An 11,743-nucleotide genomic window follows, 5' to 3' on the forward strand; every position below is an offset into this window, starting at 1 on the left:
TAGAAGGGGGAGACAGACAACAAAACAAAACATATTAACAACATAAAATAAATAGAATAAATATGTACAAGTGAAGTAAATAAATAGAGTAATAAATCCGTACAAACATATATACATATATACAGGTGCTGTGGGGAGGGGAAGGAGGTAAGGTGGGGAGGATGGGGAGGGGGAGGAGGGAGAGAGGAAGGAGGGGGCTCAGTCTGGGAAGGTCACACAGCAGGCAAGTGATGGAGCCAGGTTAGAACTCGGACCTACTAACTGGCAGGCCCAGGCTGCTTCTCACGGCCTAGATGAGAGCCGAAGCCAGCGAGCTCAGGGCTCTGAAGCAGACTCCAGGGTTCCTGCTCCAGGGTCTTACATAATTATGGTATTTGTTAAGCACTTACTATGTGCCAGGCACTGTTCTAAGCGCTGGGGTGGATACAAGCAAATCAGGTTGGACACAGTCCCTGTCCCACGTGGGGCTCACAGTCTCAATCTCCATTTTACAGATGAGGTAACCGAGGCTGAGAAGTGAAGTGATTTGCCCAAGGTCACACAGCAGACAAGTGGCGGAGCTGGGATTTGAACCCATGACCTCTGTCCCCCAAGCCCGGGCTCTTGCCACTGAGCCGGAATCTGCTAGATACACAAAAAGAGGCCAAGCCAGGGAAGCAGCATGGCTTAGTGGATAGAGCATGGAAATGGGAGTTCGAATGACCCGAGTTCTAATCTCAGCTCCGTTACTGGTCTGCTGTGTGACCTTGGGAAAGTTACTTCACTTTCAAGAGATTCCTCAATCTTCTCCTAACCTGTTGCTCGCTCTTATAATAATAACAATAATGATATAAATAATAATAATGGCATTTATTAAGCACTTACTATATGCAAAGCGCTGTTCTAAGCACTGGGGAGGTTACAAGGTGATCAAGTGATCCTCTCCCCCTCGTACCCCTCTCCATCCCCCTCATCTTACCTCCTTCCCTTCCCCACAGCACCTGTATATATGTATATATGTTTGTACATATTTATTACTCTATTTATTTATTTATTTTATTTGTACATATCTATTCTATTTATTTTATTTTGTTAGTACGCTTGGTTTTGTTCTCTGTCTCCCCCTTTTAGACTGTGAGCCCACTGTTGGGTAGGGACTGTCTCTAGATGTTGCCAATTTGTACTTCCCAAGCGCTTAGTACAGTCCTCTGCACATAGTAAGCGCTCAATAAATACGATTGATTGATTGATTGATTATTTATTTATTTATTTTATTTGTACATATCTATTCTATTTATTTTATTTTGTTAGTATGTTTGGTTTTGTTCTCTGTCTCCCCCTTCTAGACTGTGAGCCCGCTGTTGGGTAGGGACTGTCTCTATATGTTGCCAATTTGTACTTCCCAAGCGCTTAGTACAGTGCTCTGCACATAGTAAGCGCTCAATAAATATGATTGATGATGATGATGATGATCAAGTTGTCCCATGGGGAGCTCACAGTCTTCATCCTCCATTTTACAGATGAGGTAACTGAGGCCCAGAGAAGTGAAGTGACTTGCCCAAAGTCACATGGCTGACAATTGGCAGAGCTGGGATTTGAACCCATGACCTCTGACTCCAAAGCCTGGGCTCTTTCCACTGAGCCACGCTGCTTATATAAGTGTGGTATTTGTTAAGCACTTACTATGTACCAGGCACTGTTGTAAGTGCTGGGGTGGATACAAGCAAATCACGTTGAACACAGTCCCTATCCCACATGGGGTTCACAGTCTCAATCTCCATTTTACAGATTCATTCATTCATTCAATCGGATTTATTGAAATGGTCAGGGATTCAAATCCTGGTTCCGCCAATTGCCAGCTGTGTGACTTTGGGCAAGTCACTTAACTTCTCTGTGCCTCAGTTCCCTCATCTGCAAAATGGGGATTAAGACTGTGAGCCCCAGTGGGACAACCTGATCACCTTGTAACCTCCCCAAAGCTTAGAACAGTGCTTTGCACATAGTAAGCGCTTAATAAATGCCATTATTATTATTATTATTATTATTATTATTTATTGAGCACTTACTGTGTGCAGAGCACTCTACTAAGCACTTGGGAAGTACAAGTTGGTGACATATAGAGACGGTCCCTACCCAACAACGGGCTCACAGTCTAGAAGAGGGAGACAGACAACAAAACAAAACAGGTGGACAGGTGTCAAGTCATCAGAATAAATAGAATTAAAGCTAAATGCACATCATTAACAAAATAAATAGAATAGTAAATATGTACAAGTAAAATAAATAATAACAATAATAATAATGATGGTATTTGTTAAGTGCTCACTATGTGCAAAGCACTGTTCCAAGTGCTGGGGGTATACAAGGCGATCAGGTTGTCCCAAGTGGGGCTCACAGTCTTAATCCCCATTTTACAGATGAGGTAACTGAGGCACAGAGAATTTAAGTGACTTGCCCAAAGTCACACAGCTGATAATTGGCAGAGTCAGGATTTGAACACATGACCTCTGACTCCAAAGCTCGGTAACTGAGGCGGAGAAGTGAAGTTACTTGTCCAAGGTCACACAGCAGACACATGGTGGAGCTGGGATTAGAACCCATGACCTTCAGACTCCCATGCCCCTGTTCTATTCACTACACCATGCTGCTTCTAGACAATCCTTCTAGACCGTGAGCCCGCTGTTGGGTAGGGACCGTCTCTATATGTTGCCAACTTGTACTTCCCAAGTACTTAGTACAGTGCTCTGCACACAGTAAGTGCTCAATAAATACGATTGAATGAATGAATCTATGCATATCCCTTCCTAATAATTATAATATTAATAACAGTATTTGTTAGGTGCTCACTAAATGTCAAACACTGTCCTTAGCACTGGGGTAGATACAAGTTAATCGGGTTGGATACAGTCCCTGTCGCATGTGGAGCTCATGGTCTAAATAGGAGGGAGTAGGATTTAATCCCCATTTTACAGATGAGGTAACCGAGGCACAGAAAAGATAATGACTTGCCCAAGGTCACACAGAAGAAAAGCGGCTGAGCTGGGATTAGAACCAAGGTCCTCTGAATCCACATTTGCCTGCTGTGTGACTTCAGGCAGATCCTTCATCTTGCCTGTGCCTCAGTTCAATCAATCATACTTCCCAAACGCTTAGTACAGTGCTCTGCACACAGTAAGCACTCAATAAATACGATTGAATGAATGAATGAATCTGTATTTATTGAGCGCTTACTGTGTGCAGAGCACTGTACCAAGCCCCTGGGAGAGTACAAAATAGCAGAGTTGGCAGTGCCATTCCCTAGGGAAGCAGCATGGCAGAGTGGATAGAGCAATAGGTTGGGAGTCAGGAGGTCATGGGTTCTAATCCCTGCTCCCCCACTTGCCTGCTGTGTGACCTTGGCCCAGTCACTTCAATTCTCTGGGCCTCAGTTCCCTCATCTGTAAAATGGGGACTAAGATTGTAAGCCCCACATGAGACAAGGACTGTGTCCAATCTAATTTGCTTGTATCCACCCCAGAGCTTAGTATAGCATCTGGCACTTAGTAAACACTTAACAAATGACATTAATTATTATTATTATTGTTATTATTATTATTATTATTATTATTATAATTGCCCACAATGAGCTTATGGTCCAGAAGGGGATATACAGCTATTCTCTGCTGCTTCCCCTATTTGTAATTTATTTTAAAGTCTACCTCTTCTCTAGACTGTTAGTTCTTGGTGGGGAGGGATTGATTCTGCCAACTCTACTGTATTATAATAATAATGATAATGATGGCATTTATTAAACACTTACTATGTGCAAAGCGCTACCCTCTGAAGAACTTAGTACAGGGCTCTGCATACAGTCAGTGCTCAATAAATGCCATTGATTGGTTGATTGATTGATTGGGGTTAAATACCTCTTCTTCTGCTCAGACTGTGAGCCTAATGCGAGAGAGGAACTGTGTCTTACCTGATGGTTTTTAACTTCCCCAGTGTTTAGCAGTGTTCTGGGCACAGAATGGGCTCTTGATAAATTCATTCATTCAATGGTATTTATTGAGCGCTTACTGTGTGCAGAGCACTGTACTAAACGCTCGGGAAGTACAAGTCGGCAACATATAGAGATGGTCCCTACCCAACAATGGGATTACAGTCTAGAAGTGGGAGACAGACAACAAAACAAAACACGTAGACAGGTGTCAAAATCGTCAGAACAAATAGAATAATAGCTATATGCACACACCAAGTGCTTAACAAATTCATTCATTCATTCAATCATATTTATTGAAAGCTTACCGTGTGCGGAGCACAAATACCACAATTGCTATGGTTATTAATGCTCTGCACATGGTAAGTGCTCAATAAATAGGATTGATCGATTCATAATAACCCAAATATCTCTGGCAACAGTTTCGATCCATTTCTTCTTGTTCAGGACTTAATGAAATGAGGCCTTGTGCACCCCTGTCTCTCAACCAGAGTTTATCAGCCTGTGTGGCCCTACTCATTCACTTTGATTACCGCCCATTTCCTGATTGTGCATATAGTTATAATTCTATTTGTTCTGACGATTTTGACACCTGTCTACATGTTTTGTTTTGTCGTCTGTCTCCCCCTTCTAGACTGTGAGCCCGTTGTTGGGTAGGGACCATCTCTATGTGTTGCTGACTTGTCCTTCTCAATTGCTTAGTACAGTGCTCTGCACACAGTTAGCGCTCAATCATATTTATTGAGCACTTACTGTGTGCAGAGCACTGTACTAAGCGCTTGAATACGACTGAATGAATGAATGGTTCAATCTCCCATTTTCCTTCGGAGCAGTGGGAATGCCCAGCTGACAATCGTTAACTTCCCCACCAGAAGAAGGCATTTTTCCCTTCGGCGTGGGCAACAGCTGCACGGGTGAGGAAAATGAAAATGCCACCTTTGCCATAAGCAAGCCAGAGTCCCCACCCGCTGAAGTGGTATTTTCCAACAAGCCATTTGGAGGCTTATTAAGGTTTCCTGCTTCCTGGAGATGGTTGGAGCCCAAGGGACACGGCTCTCTCCGGCTGATCATTAACTGTGCCTGCTGCTCTGGTAGAGCTGCAATTCAGCAAGTCACGCCACAAGAATTTATGGAGTTCCTGCAGGCTGCTGCCCAGCTCAATGAACCTATGCCCCTGCTCTATAAGAGAGCCAAGGCCCTCCATCATCAATCATCATCAATCGTATTTATTGAGCGCTTACTATGTGCAGAGCACTGTACTAAGCTCTTGGGAAGTACAAATTGGCAACATATAGAGACAGTCCCTACCCAACAGTGGGCTCCACAGGCCATCTTGTTCAATCCTCGGCTTCCACGTGGGGTTCGAAAGATGGAGAAAGGTGAGATGAAAGGAACCCTCTCCTCTTCAAAGCCTTATCGAGGGCACATCACCTCCAAGAAGCCTTCCCTGACTAAACCCCCTCTTTCCTCTTCTCCCGCTCCCCTCTGCATCTCCCTGACTTGCTCCCTTTTTCATCCCTCCTCCCAGTCCCACAGCACTTATTATACGCATCTGTAAATTGTTTCCATTAATGTCTGTCTACCCTCCTCTAGACTGTCCGCTCATTGTGGACAGAGAATGCGTCTGTTTCTTGTTGCACTCTCCCAAGCCCTTAGTACAGTGCTCTGCACGCAGTAAGTGCTCAATAAATGCGATTGAATGAATGAGTGAATGAGCTGAGTGAAAGATAGAGCCAAGGGTTTAGTGAGAAAGATTATTATGTTTCAATAGACATATCTATTCTATTTATTTTATTCTGTTAGTATGTTTGGTTTTGTTCTCTGTCTCCCCCTTTTAGACTGTGAGCCCACTGTTGGGTAGGGACTGTCTTTATATGTTGCCAATTTGTACTTCCCAAGCGCTTAGTACAGTTCTCTGCACACAGTAAACGCTCAATAAATATGATTGATGATGATGATGATGACGACCTGATCAAGATGGACTTCTGAGACTACCCCACTGAGCCACTAGGAAAGGCCCAGGAGCCTACAGGTGGTAGTCCTACTGATGGCAGGGCTCAGCACTGTCACCCACCCTGTAGGTACTGCATTCCATGGTCTACACTATTTTTTATGGTATTTCATTCATTCATTCATTCGCAGTTATTTGTTAAACCCCTACTATGTGTCAGGCACTGTTCTAAGCTCTGGGGTAGACATCAGGTAAGAATAATAATTCATTCATTCAATCATACCAAGCACTTACTGTATGCAGAGCTCTGTAATATTAATAATAATAATAATAATGGCATTTATTAAGCGCTTACTATGCGCAAAGCACTGTTCTAAGCGCTGGGGACGTTACAAGGTGATGAGGTTGTCCCACGTGGGCCTCACAGTCTTAATCCCCATTTTACAGATGAGGTAACTGAGGCACAGAGAAGTCAAGTGACTTGCCAAAAGTCACACAGCTGACAATTGGCGGAGCTGGGATTTGAACCCATGATCTCTGACTCCAAAGCCCGGGCTCTTTCCATTGAGCCACACTGTAGTAACAACAATCATAGAGAAGCAGCATGCCTCAGTGGAAAGAGCCCGGGCTTTGGAGTCAGTGGTCATGGGTTCAAATGCCGGCTCCACCAGTTGTCAAGCTGTGTGACTTTGGGCAAGTCACTTGACTTCTCTGTGCCTCAGTTCCCTCATCTGTAAAATGGGAATTGACTGTGAGCCCCCTGTGGGACAACCTGATCACTTTGTAACCTCCCCAGCGCTTAGAACAGTGCTTTGCACATAGTAAGTGCTTAATAAATGCCATCATTATTATTGTTATAATTATAATAGGCAATGACAACACCATTCAAATAGATGAACATATTCAAGGGCATTTAAAACACAGTTGCTTAGACATTTTCCTGTCATCAATTTTCCCTGAGAAAATAGCTCAAAAGCCTTCTTAAATGTGTAACTTTTAAAATATCCCAATTTCCTTTGTATTCTTGAATTTTCTTCAGATGCACACTTTGTTTTAGATGTGAACTGTGCTAAAGCATAAGAGTAGAACCTTTGTTCAGAAGCCTTAGCGAGCTCACAAAAGGCTCACCTAAGTTGGAAGTTTTAGAAGAAACATTCCCAGGGGCTGAAGTGAGACAACTTTTGTTTAGATACACTGACAGGTATCTGAAGGCAGGCAACCTTCAATCAATCAATCAATCATATTTATTGAGTACATACTGTGTGCAAAGCACTCTACTGTACTAAGTGCTTAGGAAAGTACAATACAGCAATAAACAGTGACATTCCCTGCCCACAGCAATCTCACAGTCTAGAAGGGGGAAGACAGATATCAATATATAAAATCAGTAAATACGATTGATTGAATGAATAATAATTATGGTGTTTGTTATGCACTTAGTATGTGCCAGGCACTGTACTAAGCGCTGAGGTGGATACAAGCAAAATTGGGTTGGACACAGTCCCTGTCCCATGTGGGGCTCACAGTCTCAATCCTCATTTTACAGATGAGGGAACTGAGGCACAGAAAAGCGAAGTGTCTTGCCCAAGGTCACCCAGCAGACAAGTGGTGGAGCTGAGATTAGAACCCATGACCTTCTTACTACTAGGCCCAGGCTCTAGTCACTAAACCATGGCCTTCTATGCCACTTTTTTTTAATGGTATTTAATAATAATAATGATGGTATTTGCTAAGCGCTTACTATGTGCAAAGCACTGTTCTAAGTGATGGGGAGGGTACAAGGTCCCCCCCAATCTTACCTCCTTCTCTTCCCCACAGCACCTGTATATATGTATATATGTTTGTACATATTTATTACTCTATTTATTTATTTATTTTACTTGTACATATCTATTCTATTTATTTTATTTTGTTAGTATGTTTGGTTTTGTTCTCTGTCTCCCCCTTTTAGACTGTGAGCCCACTGTTGGGTAGGGACTGTCTCTATATGTTGCCAATTTGTACTTCCCAAGCGCTTAGTACAGTGCTCTGCACACAGTAAGTGCTCAATCAATACAATTGATGATGATGATGAAGGTGATCAGGTTGTCCCATGTGGAGCTCACAGTCTTAATCCCCATTTTACAGATGAGGGAACTGAGGTACAGAGAAGTTAAGTGACTTGCCCAAAGTCACACAGCTGACATTTTGGGCAATTGAGCTGGGATTTGAACCCATGACCTCTGACTCCAAAGCCCGGGCTCTTTCCATGGAGCCACACTGCGCTTCCTATGCATCAGGCACCGTTCTAAACACTGGGGTAGTTACAAAGTAATCATGTTGGACACAGTCCTTGTCCCACACGGGGCTTACCCTCTTAATCCCCATTTTACAGATGAGGTAACTGAGGTCCAGAGAAGTGACTTGCCCAAGGTCACACAGCAGACAAGTAGCGGAGCGGGGATTAGAACCCAGGTCCTTTTGACTTCCAGGCCCGTTACCCTATTCATTCATTCAATCGTATTTTTTGAGCACTTACTGTGTGCAAAGCACTGTACTAAGTGCTTGGGAAGTCTAGACTGTGAGCCCACTGTTGGGTAGGGACTGTCTCTATATGTTGCCAACTTGTACTTCCCAAGCGCTTAGTACAGTGCTCTGCACACAGTAAGTGCTTAATAAATTGATTGATTGATTGCCGTACAAGTTGGCAACATATGGAGATGGTCCCTACCCAACAATGGGCCCCATCCACTGGGCCATGCAGTTTCTCCATTCATTCATTCATTCAATTGTATTTATTGAGCACTGGCTGTGTGCAGAGCACTGTACTAAGCGCTTGGGAAGTCCAAGTTGGCAACATATAGAGACGGTCCCTACCCAACAGCGGGCTCACAGTCTAGAAGTCCAGCTCCATTAGGTAGATCAATGGCCGTGCCCTCCAGCTGACCCTAACAGTAGATTGCCTTGGCTGGGTGCCATATTTCACCACCCCGGTTGAGCTGGGCGATCAGGCCTATGGTAGCTCCCACATCATCAATCAATCAATCAATCAATCAATCACATTTATTGAGCGCTTACTATGTGCAGAGGACTGTACTAAGCGCTTGGGAAGTACAAATTGGCATCACATAGAGACAGTCCCTACCCAACAGTGGGCTCACAGTCTAAAAGGGGGAGACAGAGAACAGAACCAAACATACCAACAAAATAAAATAAGTAGGATAGAAATGTACAAGTAAAATAAATAAATAAATAAATAAATAGAGTAATAAATATGTACAACCATATATACATATATACAGGTGCTGTGGGGAAGGGAAGGAGGTAAGACGGGGGGATGGAGAGGGGGACGAGGGGGAGAGGAAAGAGGAGATCATTGCCCTCCTCTGCCATTGGGGTGGTAATAAGTTCAAAAAGACTGCTGTTGGGTACGGACTGTCTCTATATGTTGCCAACTTGTACTTCCCAAGCGCTTAGTACAGTGCTCTGCACACAATAAGCGCTCAATAAATACGATTGAATGAATGAATGAATGAATACATTCCTCACCGGGAGGAACTCAAGTGGTTCTGACTCCGCCTGAATCCTAAGGCCGGAAGGAAAAAACTCTAACTCCCGGCATTCATCGATCAATTGTATTTATTGAGTGCTTACTGTGGGCAGAGCACTGTAGTAGAGAAGCAGCATGGCTCAGTGGAAAGAGACCGGGCTTTGGAGTCAGAGGTCATGGGTTCAAATCCTGACTCCGCCACTTGTCAGCTGTGTGACTTTGGGGAAGTCACTTTATTTCTCTGTGCCTCAGTTCCCTCATCTGTACAATGGGGATGAAGACTGTGAGCCCCCCGTGGGACAATCTGATCACCTTGTATCTCCCCCAGTGCTTAGAACAGAGCTTTGCACATAGTAAGCGCTTAATAAATGCCATTATTATTATTATTATTATTATTATTATTATTACTAAGCACTTGAAAGAGTAGACAGGGAACATATGAGCCCGTTGTTGGGTAGGGACTGTCCTTATATGTAGCCAGAGGATTTTAGAGAAGCAACGTGGCTCAGTGGAAAGAGCCGGGGCTTTGGAGTCCGAGGTCAGGGGTTCAAGTCCCTGCTTGCCAACTGCCAGCTGTGTGACTTTGGGCAAGTCACTTCACTTCTCTTGGCCTCAGTTACCTCATCTGTAAAATGGGGATGAAGACTGTGAGCCCCCCGTGGGACAACCTGATCACCTTGTAACCTCCCTGGTGCTTAGAACAGTGCGTTGCACACTGTAAGTGCTTAATAAAGGCTATTTATTATTATTATTATTATTATTATTATTACTAAGCGCTCAAGGTGGGCAGGGCACGTGCCTACCAACTCTGCTATGTCGTACTCTCCCAAGCGCTTAGAACAGTTCTCTCCTCACAGTAAGGACTCATTAAATGCCATTATTATTATTATTATTAATTTATACCATTGACGATTATGATAATTGGTGATGTATCCTCGTTTCGCCATCAATAATATGTACTGAGCGCTTAGTCAGTTCTGGGCACTAAATACTTGGGAGGATACAATTTACTCTATTGGCGGAGCTATGACCACCACCCGGAGGATTTTAGAGAAGCAGCGTGGCTTAGTGGAGTTGGAGAACGTGGGTTCTAATCCCGGCTCCTTCACTTGTCACTGTGTGACCTTAGGCAAGCCGCTTAACTTCTCTGTGCCTCATCAGTAAAATGGGATTGAAGACTGTGAGCCCCAGCGGGCTTGGGAGTTGGAGGACGTGGGTTCTAATCCTGGCTCCGTCACTTGTCACTGTGTGACCTTAGGCAAGCCGCTTAACTTCTCTGTGCCTCATCAGTAAAATGGGATTGAAGGCTGTGAGCCCCATGTGAGTCAACCTAATTACCCTTGTATCTACCCCAGCGCTTAGAACTGTGCTCGGCACATAGTAACCGCTTAACAAATACCTTAATTTTTATTATCATTTATACTCCAGCTGGGGAGACAGACCCAAAAATCAATTATGGGTAGGGGGAAGCAATAGAGCCGAAAGAAATGTACAGAAGGGCTATTAAGGTGGGGAGGGGTGGATTGAGAACTCAAGCATTTAAGAAAGGTGGAAGTGGCCTTGGGTAACTAAGTAGGGTGGGGAGATGAGCGATTAACCGGGGAAGGCCTCCTGGAGGAGGAGACGGGATTTCAGCAGGGCTTTGAAGATGGGGCAAGCAGTGTTTGGCCAGCTGCGAAGGAAGAGGGAGCAGGAGATAATAATAATAATAATGGCATTTATTTAAGCGCTTACTATGCAAAGCACTGTTCTAAGCGCTGGGGAATACAAGGTAATCAGGTTGTCCCACGGAGGGCTCACAGTCAATCCCCATTTTACAGATGAGGGAACTGAGGCACAGAGAAGTGAAGTGACCTGCCCAAAGTCACACAGCTGACAAGTGGCAGAGCCATGACCACTGATTCCAAAGCCCGGGCTCTTTTCCACTGAGCCACGCTGCTTTTCCGTGAGAGATGGACCATGAGAGAGACCAGAATGAGGCACAGTGAGTAGTTTGGTGTCAGAGGAGGAGAAGTGTGTGAGTTGGGTTGTAGTGGGTTAAGAGGGAGAGGGGCGATTGAGAGACTCAAAGGTGATAGGAAGGAGATTCTCCTTGATTTGGAGAGGGATGGGTGATCTCTGGAGGGCTTTGAGAAGCTGGAAGAGGTGTGTGAAACAATGTTTAAGATAGTTCAAACTAGAATTAAAGAAGCAGCGTGGCCTGTGGAAAGATCTCGGGCCTGGGAATCAGAGGACGTGGGTTCGAATCCCGGATCTGCCATTTGCCTGCTGAGTGATCTTGGACAAGTTACTTCACTTCCTCTGTGCC

The sequence above is a fragment of the Tachyglossus aculeatus genome, chromosome 1 (assembly GCF_015852505.1).
Source record: "Tachyglossus aculeatus isolate mTacAcu1 chromosome 1, mTacAcu1.pri, whole genome shotgun sequence".
NCBI lineage: Eukaryota > Metazoa > Chordata > Mammalia > Monotremata > Tachyglossidae > Tachyglossus > Tachyglossus aculeatus.